This window comes from Phacochoerus africanus, chromosome 4 (genome assembly GCF_016906955.1).
Source record: "Phacochoerus africanus isolate WHEZ1 chromosome 4, ROS_Pafr_v1, whole genome shotgun sequence".
Lineage (NCBI taxonomy): Eukaryota > Metazoa > Chordata > Mammalia > Artiodactyla > Suidae > Phacochoerus > Phacochoerus africanus.
The window spans coordinates 131669002-131684421 of NC_062547.1; positions in this window are offsets into that span (position 1 = coordinate 131669002).

Below are 15420 nucleotides of genomic sequence, written 5' to 3' on the forward strand. Positions count from 1 at the left end.
CTTCAGTCTGAGGGTTTCCAGAAAAGAGAGACAGAGTTGTGCTGGTTGTCTTTCAGTTTAGATTAAGCATCAGGTAGAAACTATTTATTCCACATAATCCTCACTCTTCTTCATGAGACCATGAGAGAATCTACCAAATCCGCCTTGGCTTATTTTAACACAATTATCAATAATAATTTGTGGGAAATGAGGTATCTTGAACAACTATAAATCATGACAGGAGGGGAGTTCCCATCGTGGTGCAGGGGAAGGGAATCCGACTGGGAACCATGAGGTTGCAGGTTCGATCCCTGGCCTCGCTCAGTGGGTTAAGGATCTGGCGTTGCCATGAGCTGTGGTGTAGGTCACAGACGCGGCTCAGATCTGGTGTTGCTGTGGCTCTAGCATGGGCCGGTGGCTACAGCTCTGATTAGACCCCTAGCCTGGGAACCTGCAAAACAAACAAACAAAAAACAAAAAAAGATAAATAAATCATGACAGGAGGCCTGGTAGTTACCATGGCTGGTAGCAACTGGGCAAACCAGCCTGTGGAAGTTTCTGGTTATTGATTCTAACATATGAAACTACCCTAAAAAGCAGTGACTTGAAACAACCCTTTTCTTACACCTCGTGATTTTGTGAGTTAGGAATTCAGGCAGAATTAAATTGGATAATTTTTCTGTTTCATGTGGCATCCATCAAGGTCACTTGATGTATTATTATGCTGGCAGCTGGTCCGGTTTAAAAGCTCTAAGATGGATTCACTCTCATGCCTGACACTTTGTCAAGGACAGCTGTCATACCTTCTTTTCCATTACAATTTCATGGCTTCTCCACGTGTTCCATGCCTCAGGGTAGCTTCCTACGGGGTGGCCCAGGCCTCATAGAAACCAAAGTGAAAGCTGGGAATTCCCGTCGTGGCGCTGCGGAGGCAAATCCGACTAGGAACCATGAGGTTGTGGGTTCGATCCCTGCCCTTGCTCAGTGGGTTAATGATCCGGCGTTGCCCTGAGCTGTGGTGTAGGTCACAGATGTGGCTCAGATCTGGCATGGCTATGGCTCTGGCATAGGCCAGCAGCAATAGCTCTGATTAGACCCTTAGCCTGGGAACCTCCATATGCTGCAGGTGTGACCCTAAAAAGACAAAAGACAAAAAAAAAAAAAAAAAAAAACAGAGGGAAAGCTGTCGATCATTTTAGGCTAGACTTGAAACTACCATATTTTCTTTCTGCAATACTTCCTTGGCCTCAGCAGTCGAAGGTTAACTTGCATTCAAAGGAAAGGGTCGCTGTGCCCAGTTTCAAAGAAGTGTCACAGCGTTTGTGGCCATCTTTAATAAGCCACGTTCAGTCACAGTGGGCTTAGGATAACACTGGCATGTCTGTATACAGATGTTCACTTACTGGTAAAACAAATAACATCAACAGTCCTTACTCAAAGCTGGCAACATGAATTAATATAGTCAGTCTCATGATAACATTAATCTCTTGCCTGTCAATTAGTTAGACAAATTCCTATTAGCACTGCCTATGCACAAGACACTGGCATTGTGCTGATTGCTATGGAATAAAAATGTGAATGCAACATTCCTACTCTTAAAGAGCCAAGAATCTGTTTGAAGGTAATAAGGCTCAAACAAGCACCAGAAAGGAAGAGATGTGATTTTATAGGGACGTCGAATCCCAGTGCCATTCAAGAGTATGTGCAGGAAAACGTTTATTAAAATAATGTAATATTAATACATAATAATGTGTAAATCCCATCTAACTTTTTATATGCTTCATTTTTAGTATTCCAAGGCATTTAGCTATGACAATACAATTTAATAATTGACCACATAATGTTAAGACTGGGTATTGGTTTTACTTTAAAACATTTCATTTATCCTTAAAATTAAAGCCTCTAGAGGAAACAAAAAAGCCATGATTTATAAAGCATGGCATTAATATAGGTGGACTTATAAATATGGAAGTGCAAATGTATTATCTTAAGAGTTAGAGGCACTTGTGTGCTAGACCCATTAAATCCTAGAGTTCTCACAGGAGTCTCTTTCTGTCTCTCTCTCTCTCACACACACACACGGCACATTGTAGGCATTTCAGCTATTACTTTGACTTATGATTATCACTATATTAAAAATGATATACATCAAAAATAAGAGGTTGGAAAAGCTAAGGTTGTCTACAGTGAGAAACAATTGGTCTCACTCTATAGCTAATAGCTCCGGAGGAAGAAATGCACCCTCTAATAAGCATTAACTCTAACTCTGTAAAGAATTGTGAGTCCTCCCTCCACCAAGAAATGCAACAAAAATTGGAAAACTGCAGAAGATGTGACTAGATGCAAAAAGAAAGGGGACCCAACCACATGAACTATATAGCTCAAGAGAGTTGAAGTTGCAAGCCAGGATCTCAAAAGTCAGCAAAAAGTAATTGTTCATTCTGAAATCCAGAAATCCCCCTTCCCTGATAAATCTTCAAGCGTCATCATGTTGCTTAACCCAAACAAGTCTAAGTAAACGTGTTACAGTGAGGGTAGGAGGAGGTGGGGCAATGCTCCTCTCCTGTCACGTATGAGGAGTGGGGAAGTCAGGACAGGACAGACAGGGAACTTGCAACAGAGATCTGTCAGTCCAATGGGGAGTGTAGAGCTTAGGTGGGTTAGACATTGAGACGTGATCATTTGTCTTTTATTGTGGAGGGGAATGTCTGGTCACATCCCATACTATTGGACTCTTAAAATCTTAACTGATGTGCTGCACCCCTGAAATGTTGTATGATTTATTTCCCGTCTTGTAGAATGTGTCTGGAATCCCCCAGTATACATGCTTCTTCTTGAAATTGACTTTAAAAAATATACAGTGTATGGAATACTAACTGCCTTTTAGAAAAGATGCCTGCAAAGAATCCCTCAGCATTTGTACTTCCTTCTCATGGATGGGAACTTTGTCCAAGAGCCATATCTAGGTTGACAAATAGAAGGTTTTCATTCTGGCCAGCCCAGTGTGCAGGTCAAGATCAAGGTTTCTGTTATAGACCACGGCCAAGGTCGAGGGCCACAGAGACCGTCTCTGCCATAAACATTGGATGCGTTTAAACATGGGACCAGGGTTAAACAACTGTAGGAATTACTGCCATTGAGCCAAATGTAAATGCCACACATTTTGACAATATAAAAACAGTAATAAGTCCCACAGAGAAAAACAAATACCATGTGAGAATCACTTATATATGAAATCTTCAAAAATAAACCTCAGAGATACAGAGAGAACAGGCAGGAGTGGGTGGGGATGGAGGAAAGGGGGAAAAATGGTACAATCTTTCAGGTATAAAATAAGTCCCGGGAATGTACTGCATGGTGGCTATAGTTAATAATATGGTATTGCAAATTTAAAAGTCGCGAAGAGCGTGAATCTTAAAATTCTCACCACAAGAGAAAAATTCTGTAACTATATATGGTGAAGGATGTTAACTAGACATTGTGGCGATTTCACAATATACACAAATATCCATTCATTATATCATATACTTGAAACTAATACACTGTTTATGTCAATTACACCTCAATAAAAAATATGTTCTCTAGTAGGTGAGGTGAGATGTGTCTGTGAGACCCAACAAGCAGCAATCCATTTTAAAAGTGAAGGATCTGGGGTCAGACATGAACACAGCCACAGCACACTGTATGGACAAGCACTGTATGGAGGCGACAGTTAAACCTGTGACTCGGTGTTATAGTAGGGTGATCTCTCAAACACTATTACTCTGAAAGCAAATGAGGTTAAAATAACATCAGTGATGTCCTGTGATCTTTGAGTGTCCAGGAGGGAAGGTGTTACTCTCCACGACAGGTTCATTCCCTTTCTCAGGCAGTTCTGCAAGAGGAATCCTATTCCTCCAAGGACAGCATTCATACATACTTAGGTAACTCTGTCCAAGTCACTTAGAGCTAAAAAGTATGAAATTCAGGCACATGAGCGAAGAATGAAAATTACCCCTGTATATATATTATCTAACATATGCAGAAATCGATTCATCAAAGACCAAAAGACAAAATCTGCCTACCTTTAGAAAGAAGTTAACTTGGGGATTACAGAATAGCAAAATTAATCCTAAAAGTATGTATTGTGTATTGAGAGGAAATTTTACACATGGTGAAGTAATTTTACAATGCAATTAATTATTTTTAAGAGAAACTGGTAGTCTCGGTTTTTATGAATTTTACTTTTTTGGTTGTTTCATTCAATGTTAATTTAATTCAAAGGTATTTAATTTCAAAGATTAGTTATCAAGTTTCCTTTTCTCTTCCACGATACATGTTTGGTCAAGTGATCTAGTAGCAGCACAGGGATCTATGTGTGGTAGGGTCACTTTGCTGTACAATAGAGATTGAAGAAACATTGTAAATCAACTATAATTAAAAATGTAGTCATCTGGAGTTCCTGTCGTGGCGCAGTGGTTAACCAATCCGACTAGGAACCATGAGGTTGCGGGTTCGATCCCTGCCCTTGCTCAGTGGGTTAATGATCCGGCGTTGCCCTGAGCTGTGGTGTAGGTCGCAGACATGGCTGGGATCCTGCGTTGCTGTGGCTCTGGCGTAGGCCGGTGGCTACAGCTCCGATTCGACCCCTAGCCTGGGAACCTCCATATGCCGCGGGAGCGGCCCAAGAAATAGCAAAAAGACAAAAAAAAAAGTAGTCATTTAATAACAATTTTTTATCATGCCACAAGATGGCAGCACAAGCAAGGGTGCCTTTTAAGAAAATCACATTTGTATTAGTGCATAGTTTTAATGTGCCCTTTGGTTTTTGCATATGTAAAGAACATTTCAAAGGTGACATTCCACCTTCTATAATGTAACCAGTTTGCCTTATTGCTTATTTTAGTGTTCATTTTCTAAAGTTCAAGAGCAATGTGTATTTTTTACCCTATAATGCAGAATCTAAATTTGTTCTTTTATAAATTAAATACCTGGTGAAAAATCTATTTACTTGTAGGCGGGTGGGAGAAAACAGGATCCCCCATCACAAATCTTATTTGGTCTCTCTTCTGCCTTACTGACTTAGAGGAGAAAACATCTCAAACGGCTGTTCTCTCTGAAAAGTGGTTCCCCCAGATTTCATGGGGCTCTAATTTCCTCTGGTCTCTGTTCAGTTGAGTTCAGTGAGGTTTTCTCTGACTATTCTGTGAAAAATAATGACACAATAGGGCCTCTTCCTTCAGTGGCACTCCTTTCCCCCTTGATGCTGATTTATTGTTAAAGTCTACATTTATCATCACCCAGCCTACGATGCATTTTCTTGTATATTTGCTTATTTGTCTTTCCCCCAATAAGATGTAAGCTTCCCAGGGATAGGATTTTGTTAGTTTCATTCATTGCAGTATCCACAGCTCCTCAGTCAGTTCCAGCACATGGTGGGTGTTGAAGAAGCAGATGCTGAAGGGGTTGCCATGGAAGCTGGAATAACCACATATAGCATGATGGTAGGTTTATTTAAACAGGACAGGGGCTATAAATGAGAGAATCTAAAACTACAGAGGTAGAAGTTTCATTTCTTTTCTACCCACTGATGAGGCGGCTTGTGCTATTTTTCAGACTTAGTGGGTCTCAGGTTTCTATTTGGTCAATACAGATGATAAAACCATTTTTACTCACATCCCAAACACATGAGTCCCAAACACATCTCCACCTAGGACTTCCCCCTCCACTCTCAATGCCATCCATGTCCCTATTTGAAGGTCTCACAGGCTTCTCAGACCTATTATGTCTAAAACTGAACTCCTGGCAATTCTGTCTTTCTAGTGATTTAGGTCAGAAACATTGGTTGTGGGGTTCCCGTCGTGGCTCAGCAGAAACGAATCTGACTAGCATCCATGAGGATGAAGGTTCAGTTCCTGGCCTCGCTCAGTGGGTTAAGGATCCGGTGTTACCATGAGCTGTGGTGTAGGTTGAAGACCTGGCTCAGATAGAGCCGGCTGTGGCTGTGGTGTAGGCCAGCAGCTACAGCTCCAATTCGACCCCTAGCCTGGGAACATCCATATGCCATGGGTGTGGCCCTAGAAAATAAAACAAAAAACAATAACAACAAAAACATCCTTGTTTTTTTTTTTTTTTTCTTGCCTCCTTCTTTCTCCCACATCCTAACTTCTAGTTTATCTTTTTACGCTGTTAGCTCCATTGCCTTAAGAGATCCAAACTCTGACCACTTTTCTCCATCTTCTCTACTGTCAGCTGGGTCCAAAATATCCATTCTTGGAGAAGATAAGTGCAATAGCTTCCTACCTGGTGTCCTGGTTCTGCTTTATCCCACAAGTTTATTTTTAACCCCGACATCCAAGGTGACTGTTAAAATGTATGTTCCTATTACTCTTCTGCTCCCAAACACCAGTGGTTTCCCATCTCACTTCAGACGGGTTACACCAGCGATACTGAGTTTCAATGCCTCTAACTTTTGCACCTCCTCCTTACTCCTCTGATCTCACCTCATATCAGTTTTCCCCACCACCCCTCCTGCTCTCTCTCCTCTAAGCCACTGGCTCTTCTCTGACATGCCAGGCTCTTTGCTGTTCCTTAAACATACCACCCAGACTCGTCCAGCAGGTTGTTTGTAGCTGCCTGGAACACTCTTTCTTTAGATACGTGCTGTGCCTGGACCCTCACCTCTTTCCAGTTGATGCTCAATTTTTATTTATTTATTTATTCATTTATTTTATTTTTTGCTTTTTAAGGTTGCACCTGCAGGATATGGAAGTTTTCAGACTAGGAGTCCAATCGGATCTACAGCTACCAGCCTACACCATAGCTACAGCAATGTGGGATCAGAGCTGCACTTGCAAACTACACCACAGCTCATGGCAATGCCAGATCCCCAACCCACTGAGTGAGGCCAAAGATCGAAGGCACATCCTCAGTCAGATTTGTTTCCACTGCACCGCAACAAGAACTCCATCCATTTTTTAAATTAAAGTTAATTGATTTATAATGCGTCATCAAGTTCTGTTGTACAGGATTGTAATCCAATCACACATGTTTCCCTGTGCTTTACAGCAGAGCCCCACTGCCCATCCATTCCGCATAACAGTTTTCATCCCAAAAAACCCCCCGAATGCCTGTCTATCCCATTCCCTCCCCCTTCCCCCCTGGGAACCCCAAGTCTACTCTCCTTAACCATGATCTGTTTCTGTTTTTTTAGATTGGATCATCTGTTCCATATTTTAGATTCTGCAAATGGGTGATATCATATGATATTTATCTTTTTCTTTCTGGATTACCTCACTCAGTGTGAGAATCTTTAGTTCCATCCGTATTGGTGCAGGTGGCATTATTTTGTCTTTTTTATGGCTCAGTAGTATTCTATTGTATATATGTACCACGTCTTCTTAATCCATTCATCTGTAGATGGACATTTAGGTTGTTTCCATGTCTTGGCTATTGTAAATAGTTCTGCTGTTAACATAGGGGTGCATGTATCTTTTTCAATGAAAGTTTTGTTTGGATATATGCCTAGGAACGGGATTGCTGGATCATATGGTAGTTCTTTGTTTAGTTTTCTGAGGTACATCCATACTGTTTTCCATAGTGGTTGTACCAATTTACATTCCCACCAATAGTGAAGGAGGGTAGCCTTTTCTTCACATCCTCTCCAGCATTTGTTATTTGTTGACTTTGTTAATGATGGTCATTCTGATTGGTGTGAATTGGTACCTCATTTGCATTTCCCTAGTAATTAGCGATGTTGAGCATTTTTTTCATGCGCTTGTTGGCCATCTGTATATCTTCTTTGGAGAAATGTCTCTTTAGGTCTTCTGCCCATTTTTCAATTGAGTTGTTTGGATTTTTATTGTTGAGTTGCATGAAATAGTTGCATATTTTGGAGATTAGGCCCTTGCCTGGTTTATCATGTACAAAGATTTTCTCCCCTTGTGTGTATTGTCATTTCCTTTTTTTTTTTTTTTACCAGTTTCCTTTGCTGTACAAAAGCTTTTGAGTTTAATTAGGTTCCATTGGTTTATTTATTATTCTAGGAGGTGGATCACAGAGATTGTTGCCGTGATTTATGTCAAAGAGCATTCTCCCTATGTTTTCCTATAGGAATTTTATAGTATCCGACCTTATATTTAGGTCTTTAATCCTTTTTGGCTTTATTTTTATGTATAATGTTAGGTAGTATTCTATTTTCATTCTTTTACCAGTAATTTTCCAGTTTTCCCAGCACTGTTTGTTGAAGAGACTGTCTTTCTTCCACTGTATGTTCTTGCCTCCTTTGTCATAAATTAGTTGACCACAGATGCTTGGGTTTATTTCTGGGCTTTCTATCCTGTTCCATTGATCTATATTTCTGTTTTTGTACCAATACCATATTATTTTGATGACTATAGCTTTGCAGTATTATCTAATGTCAGGAAGCTTGATTCCTCCATTTTTATTCTTCTTTTTCAATATTGCTTTGGCTATTTGGAGTCTCTTGTTTTCCATACAAATTTTTAAATATTCTATTCTCATTCTGTGAAGAATGTTCTTGGTAATTTGATAGGGATTTCGCTGAATTTGTAGTTTGCCTTGGGTAGTATAGTCATTTTAACAGTGTTGATTCTTCTAATCCAAGAGAATGGTATATCTTTCCACCTGTTTGTGTTATCTTTGATTTATTTCATAAATGTCTTGTAGTTTTCAGAGTGTAGATTTTTGTCTCTTTAGGTAGGTTTATTCCTAGATACTTTTTTTCAATGTGATTATAAATGGGATGGTTTTTTCTGATTTCTCTTTCTGATCTTTCATTGTTAGTATATGGAAATGCAATTGATTTCTGTATTAATTTTGTAGCATGCACCTTTGCCAAATTAATTGATGAGTTCCCTTTTTACATTTTCATAGGGGCCATCTCCGCTCATCCTATTAAGTTTTAATCACCCAATAACACTATCCCTGTTTCCTGTTTCATTTTCCTATAATTCATGCTACCGTTATCTAACATGGTGTTTTTTGCTTGTTAGTTTTTCTCATTGTCTTCCTTTCTCTACTAGAAGATAAGCTCCGTAAAGGAAATTGTCACTTTTGTTTTAACAGAGCACTTGTGATAAAGGAAAAGGCTGACATTCCTCTACTTCCCTCATCTGCCAAGAGTAACCACAAAACAAACATTTGAATCCCCAGGTACGGTTACACATAATATTTTGTTATAATTAATCATGTATGTATATGTCTTCCTTGTTAGATATGAGCCACTTGAGGTAGTTTGTTTTGTTTCATTCCTATTTATATCCCTAGAAAGGTACCTGGATATATTTACATTCAGTAAGTATTTTAACTGAAAGGGACCACATAAAAACACATATATTCATAATGAATGGCTAGAATGAAACAGTGATATTAACAAACACACCAGAACTTATGCATTTAATAGAATTTTTTTCTTATCTTCAAAAAAATCTCTTCTTGTTACCAAGTCCATGCTCAGACTGCTTGCAGCATATCAGGTCAATAAATCAAGAGAGGAGTTGTCAGGGCAAGAAAGAGTGACTTTATTTGGAAAGCCAGCAGACCAAGAAGATGGTAGACTAGTGTCCCAAAGAATCATCCTGGCTGAGTTAGAATCCAGGCTTCTTTTATACTAAAGGAGGAGGGAGTAAAGTCAAACATTTCATGGTCCTGGTCAGCCTCCAGAGAGGATGCGTTCATGTCTTCCTTGCTGCCATCATTCAGAGGTGGGCCTGGTCAGGATGTTTCCTGTGAGCTAAACAAACTAGCTTAATGCTCATTACCCGGGAGGCAGTGTTCCTGGAAATGGGCCATTTTGTGTAATTTAAGCTTCCGGCTAACATCCCTTCAGTGATTAACTTGTTATAAAATACGAAGTTTCTTCCCTCTTGCAATTTGGGAGTCAGAAGTGTACTCATGCTTTGCCTTTTGGGGGCAAACTTTTCCTTTGTAGTTGCCTTCAAGTCGGAACCAGTTTTTTTAAAGATATTATCAATAATGTCAAATCATCCTTTGAAGGTAGATTTATTTTAGGGACAACTCAATTGGCAGCTAAATTTGGTGCGTAAAGTGGTCATTATTTGGAGTCCAAAATGAGTGGTAGTGGTAATAGATTTCTTTTCTCTCATGTAACTTGTAAACTGGCTCTGATTATAAATTTTAAAGAGGGGAGTTCCTGTTGTGGTGCAGCAGAAATGAATCCCATTAGGAACCATGAGGTTGCAGGTTCGATCCCTGGTCTTGCTCAGTGCATTGAGGATCCGGTGTTGCTGTGAGCTGTGGTGTAGGATGCAGTGCAGCTCAGATCTGGCATTGATGTGGCTATGGCTATGGCGTAGGCTGGTACCTGTAGCTCCAATTAGACTCCTAGCCTGGGACCCTCCATATGCCACCAGTGCAGCCCAAAAACCAAATAAATAAATAAATAAAATTTAAAAAGATACTTCAATGATGATGACTTCCTAGTCTTTCAATTAAACCACCTGACAAACAAATGTTACTTGGAAGTATAATATCTACTTTTGCTTTCTTAAAAAAAGTTGGGAACAATATTTCAGATGCATTTTTGAAACAATCTTATTTTGTCCAAAGAGTCAAAGTGAGATGGTAGCAGGCACTATTAGATACTTATGCAATATCAGTGGAAGACATACTGAAAACAATACAGAATAGAAAAGTAATCTTGTTAAAGTCTTTGTTGAGGTCTGAAGATGTGACTTGACCACATATCCAAGTCATTTCCTGCTGGCAGATCTTTCCTGAGTGGTCATAGATGAGAAACTAGTGGCTATTATGTATTGAATAATTTTTGGACTTACTTAACCAAGAGACCTCACATTACTTTGCTAGATCACTGTACTTGAACTTCCTATCTTGATACTCATTCATTCAACAGATAAAAAGGGTCTGATTGGAGCAAAACATCTTGTTACCTGGGAGACATTATGGTATCGTATACTGCATTAATTATTATTTAAATACCTAATTATAGAAACTTGATTAAAGCTTGAAATAATAATTAACAAGATACAGAAGTATATAATTAGATGCTAAAATAAGCAGATGAGAAAATAAGTGCTACAGGAATTCAGATACACAAATGCTAAAGATATTGAGATATTTTGAAAAGAAATTGGGCTTGAGCTACGTAGTTGACAGTCAGGGGTAGATGGCATGAAAAACACAAGGTAAGACAAAACTGGAAGTGAACAGTTTGGGGCAAAGAGTAGTATTAGGAATTCATGGAGGATATAGTTGAATAGTTGAGCAGAAAGTTATAGTTAGAAAATATGATATAAGCAGGATGAGAGATTTGAGTGCTATCTTACATGAGAGCTGAGCATTTCTGAGGAAGAGAATGACCAAGAATTGGTGTTTTAAAGATACTAATATGAACAAGGAGATCCTGCTGAATAGCATTGAGAACTTTGTCTAGATACTCATGTTGCAACAGAAGAAAGGCTGGGGGAAAAATGTAATTGTAATGTATACATGTAAGGATAACCTGACCCCCTTGCTGTACAGTGGGAAAAAAAAAAAAAAAAAGATACTAATATGATGAGTTCCTTGGTGGCACAATGGGTTAAGGGACCCAGCATTGTCACTGCTGTGTCTTGGATTGCTGCTATGGAATGGGTTCTATCCCCGGCCTAGGAATAGCCATATGTCGCAGACACAGCCAAAAAAAAAAAAAAATATATATATATATATATATATATATATACACACACACATACACACTAATATAAAAAGAATGTATATACAAAAGTGATTCAGTTATACATATATAACTGACTCCCTTTTCTGCACAGCAGAAATGAACAACTATACTTCAATTTAAATCAACTATACTTCAATTTAAAAATAATATAAAATAAATATACTAATAAGGTTGCTGGATGAGAAATGGATAGGAACAGAGAAAAATTATTTTAAAAATAATAATTCCAAGTAAGAAGCTCTTGCTGGAATTACCAAATGTTCTTGCCTAACTCAACCAACCAAACCTCTACAACTATGATTGTGTATGTTTAGGTTTTGTGTCATCCCTAGTCAAAGCATACCTGTTGGTGTCTCCTATATTTACATGAGGTGTCTCTAGCATAGACAGGTTTTTTGGTTAAGTGTGGATTCTGACTGTTCTCTGACTCTTGGGTCTATACCATAGCTAATTCTGTCTACCACTTAAAGCTTGACTTTTAAAAATGTAAATTTAGAAAAAAAAATCTGTTCATTAAATTAATGTATTAAAAAAGAGCTCATAGCGAGATATAGTCAATGAAATGAGCGTACTTATTTTTAATAAGAATGTTTTCTAGGGGAGTTCCCATCATGGCGCAGTGGTTAATGAATCTGACTAGGAGCCATGAGGTTGCGGGTTCAATCCCTGCCCTTGCTCAGTGGGTTGACGATCTGGCGTTGCCGTGAGCTGTGGTGTAGGTCGTAGACTCGGCTTGGATCCTGCGTTGCTGTGTCTCTGGTGTAGGCTGGCGGCTGAGGCTCCGATTGGACCCCTGGCCTGGGAACCTCCATGTGCAGAGGGAGCGGCCCAAGAAATGGCAAAAAGACAAAAAAAAAAAAAGAATGTTTTCTAAAATCCTTGGACTTACCATTACCTTCTTTGTACAAAATGTATTCATGAAACCTGATCTTTATTTTTACAACTTGAGATTCATGATTCAATTAAAAATGATATATTTTAGTAAGAATTTTAAAAAAAGATGTGAGACATAGCAATGCTGATTAGAAAAACTGCCAGACCATCATTAAAATCTTAGTGATTTTTCAGATCCTCAAAATTATTCCCATGTGCTTTGAAAAATATCACGTTATAGGTTTTCTTTGTTAAAGGAAAGTTGGATTTCCAGGTAATACAGTGGTCCAGAGGTATCTGGATTAAATCCTTTTGTTGTTAGAGTCTGGTAAATTCTAAGTCTGCCTTCATAGACTTGAAATTTGGTATTGTCTTTACAAGTTCCTAAAAATTCCTGTTAATAGAATTTACCAATTATGCAGAATCTCCTTTAATACTGCTCTTCTAACCTAGTTAAGATTTTTTTTTTGTTTAGCCCGCTTTTATAGTCTTTACCAAACAAAATGCTGCAGAAATGTATTGTCTCCATTCATCTAACATGGGCTAGACAGGTAGAAAGCCTACCTACTGACATGAGATGCAAGAGTAATGGAGAACCGCCATCAGGAGAGAGTGGGACTGAACTATTAGACATTCTTTAGAGGACAGGAGGTTAATTATGATGTTAAAGCCTCTGAGTTTCCACGTCTGCCTTTTTTTTTCCTTAAAAATTTAGTTTATTGAAATACAGTTGATTTACAATGTTGTGTTCATTTCTGCTGTACAGCAAAGTGACTCAGTTATACACATATATTCTTTTTCACATTCTTTTCTATTTTCATGTATGACAAGCTATTGAATATAGTCTCCCTTTTAAAACCCTTGACTTACCCAGTTCAGCTGTGGGATCGAACACATCTGAGGACAACCACATTGGGTTGCACAGCAAGTAAAGTAACTTTGTAGGGACCTTATTTCACCTGAAGAAAATGGCACTTGCACAGCTGGATGGATGGAGATGAGAATACGGGGAAGAGGAGAAGATTGAAATTACAGGTATTAATAATTGATGTTAACAACTTTTATTTGCCTCACTTCTTTGGATAATGGAACCAGTTTGAGGAAGCTCTGTTTGCAAAGTAAAGAGAAACATTTGCCATAGTCAGACTTAACGTGGTAGTTCATACATGCCACTGCTTATATTTTGTGACTTCAGCATTAGTGAAGATGTTTTCAGTTCCTTCTCTAACCACTTACTGCTCTAAAATTAGACCCTTCCCTACACGAGGTTTTATATTTTGGTGAAAAAACAAACAGTAACTTCTGCCTGTTATCTCGACGGGTGCCTCTCTTACATTCCCAGTAACCACCAGCCCTCCCTGTGCCCACATGAGGCTGCAGTGGGCAACTTTGTGTGTGTCTCTTTGGGGTGGAGGAGGCTATGGTTCTTGTACACCTCACCAACCCCAAGAGCCTGGCCATTGCTGAGAATTTCTTTAGCCTTGAGGAAGGCAATAATTTTGCCTAGGCAATGTGGTAAAAAGTAAGAACAGAATTTATAGCTTTCCCCCAAACTACTCTTCCACTTCAGCCTCCAGCCACTGCTTCTGCGATAACACCACTGCTTCACCCATACCTCATACCAACTCGTAATAGTCTTCGGTCTTCCCAGAAAGATTCTTGCTTCTGTAGTTTTTCTAGGCTGCATTCAGAGGAAGGTGTCAAGACTCATTTAACAAAAATCAAGTACAGTTATTTGGAAGTGGTATCTTTTTCCTTACCATGACTCAACCCGTGAGGAAACTCACAGCATGCTCATTAAGTCCACCTCATCCTGTTCTTGAGATGACAAGAACCCCTATCGCTATTTCTACCTACCCTTTGGATCCCAAGGTGTAAATTATCATTGTTGCTTGATGTTTAACATGGTTTAAAATTCACTTTAAAATTATCAGCTGAGTGGAATACTTTTTTTTTTTTTTTTGGTCTTTTTGCCATTTCTAGGGCCACTCCCCTGTGGCATATGGAGGTTCCCAGGCTAGGGGTCCAATCGGAGCTGTGGCCGCCTGCCTACGCCAGAGCCACAGCAACGCGGGATCCGAGCCGCGTCTGCAACCTACACCACAGCTCACGGCAACGCCGGATCCTTAACCCACTGAGGAAGGGCAGGGACCAAACCCGCAACCTCATTGTTCCTAGTCGGATTCATTAACCACTGCGCCACGACGGGAACTCCTGGAATACTTCTTTAAATTTCATGCCATTAGGAATTTCATAGTTCATCTCTTTGACAACCAGGTAAACTAAAAGAAAATTTAAAAATTAAGAAAAAAAACAGTATTAAAGACAACTCTAGTCAAGGTGTTGTGTTAAATTTCATATATAATTAGCTAAGCAAGGACTCAATAACTATCCTTGAGGTAATGCACTGACGCTTTACAAAAAAAACATGCTCATCAATTTGAAAAATGTATGACCAGAGTATCAAATATAGAATGTTGATGTTGAAAACCTGTGAAACTGTAAATATAAAAGAAACAACAGTTCCAATTTCTTGTTTAGAGGAATTCTAATCCTTGGACTACGACTTTCCATCTGCAGAGGTCTTTGAACTTGCATTTCTCCAATTTATGTTATTTATGTTTAGATTTTAAAAGTTAACCAAATTCTGAGCAGAGTTGCATCCTATCTTTTAGTCTCACTTCATGTACACTGGCCTCTGTGAAAAAAATCTAGTGACTTCAGAAACTTCCATGGTTGAAAGCATTCTCTTTTCCAACTAGTTAAATATATAGTATACAAAAAATAAGTTCCTTTTCGTCAAAACATTGGAAGATTTTTCTTCAAAAAATTAATTTTATTTGTACTTACATACCATACAATAAAAATTT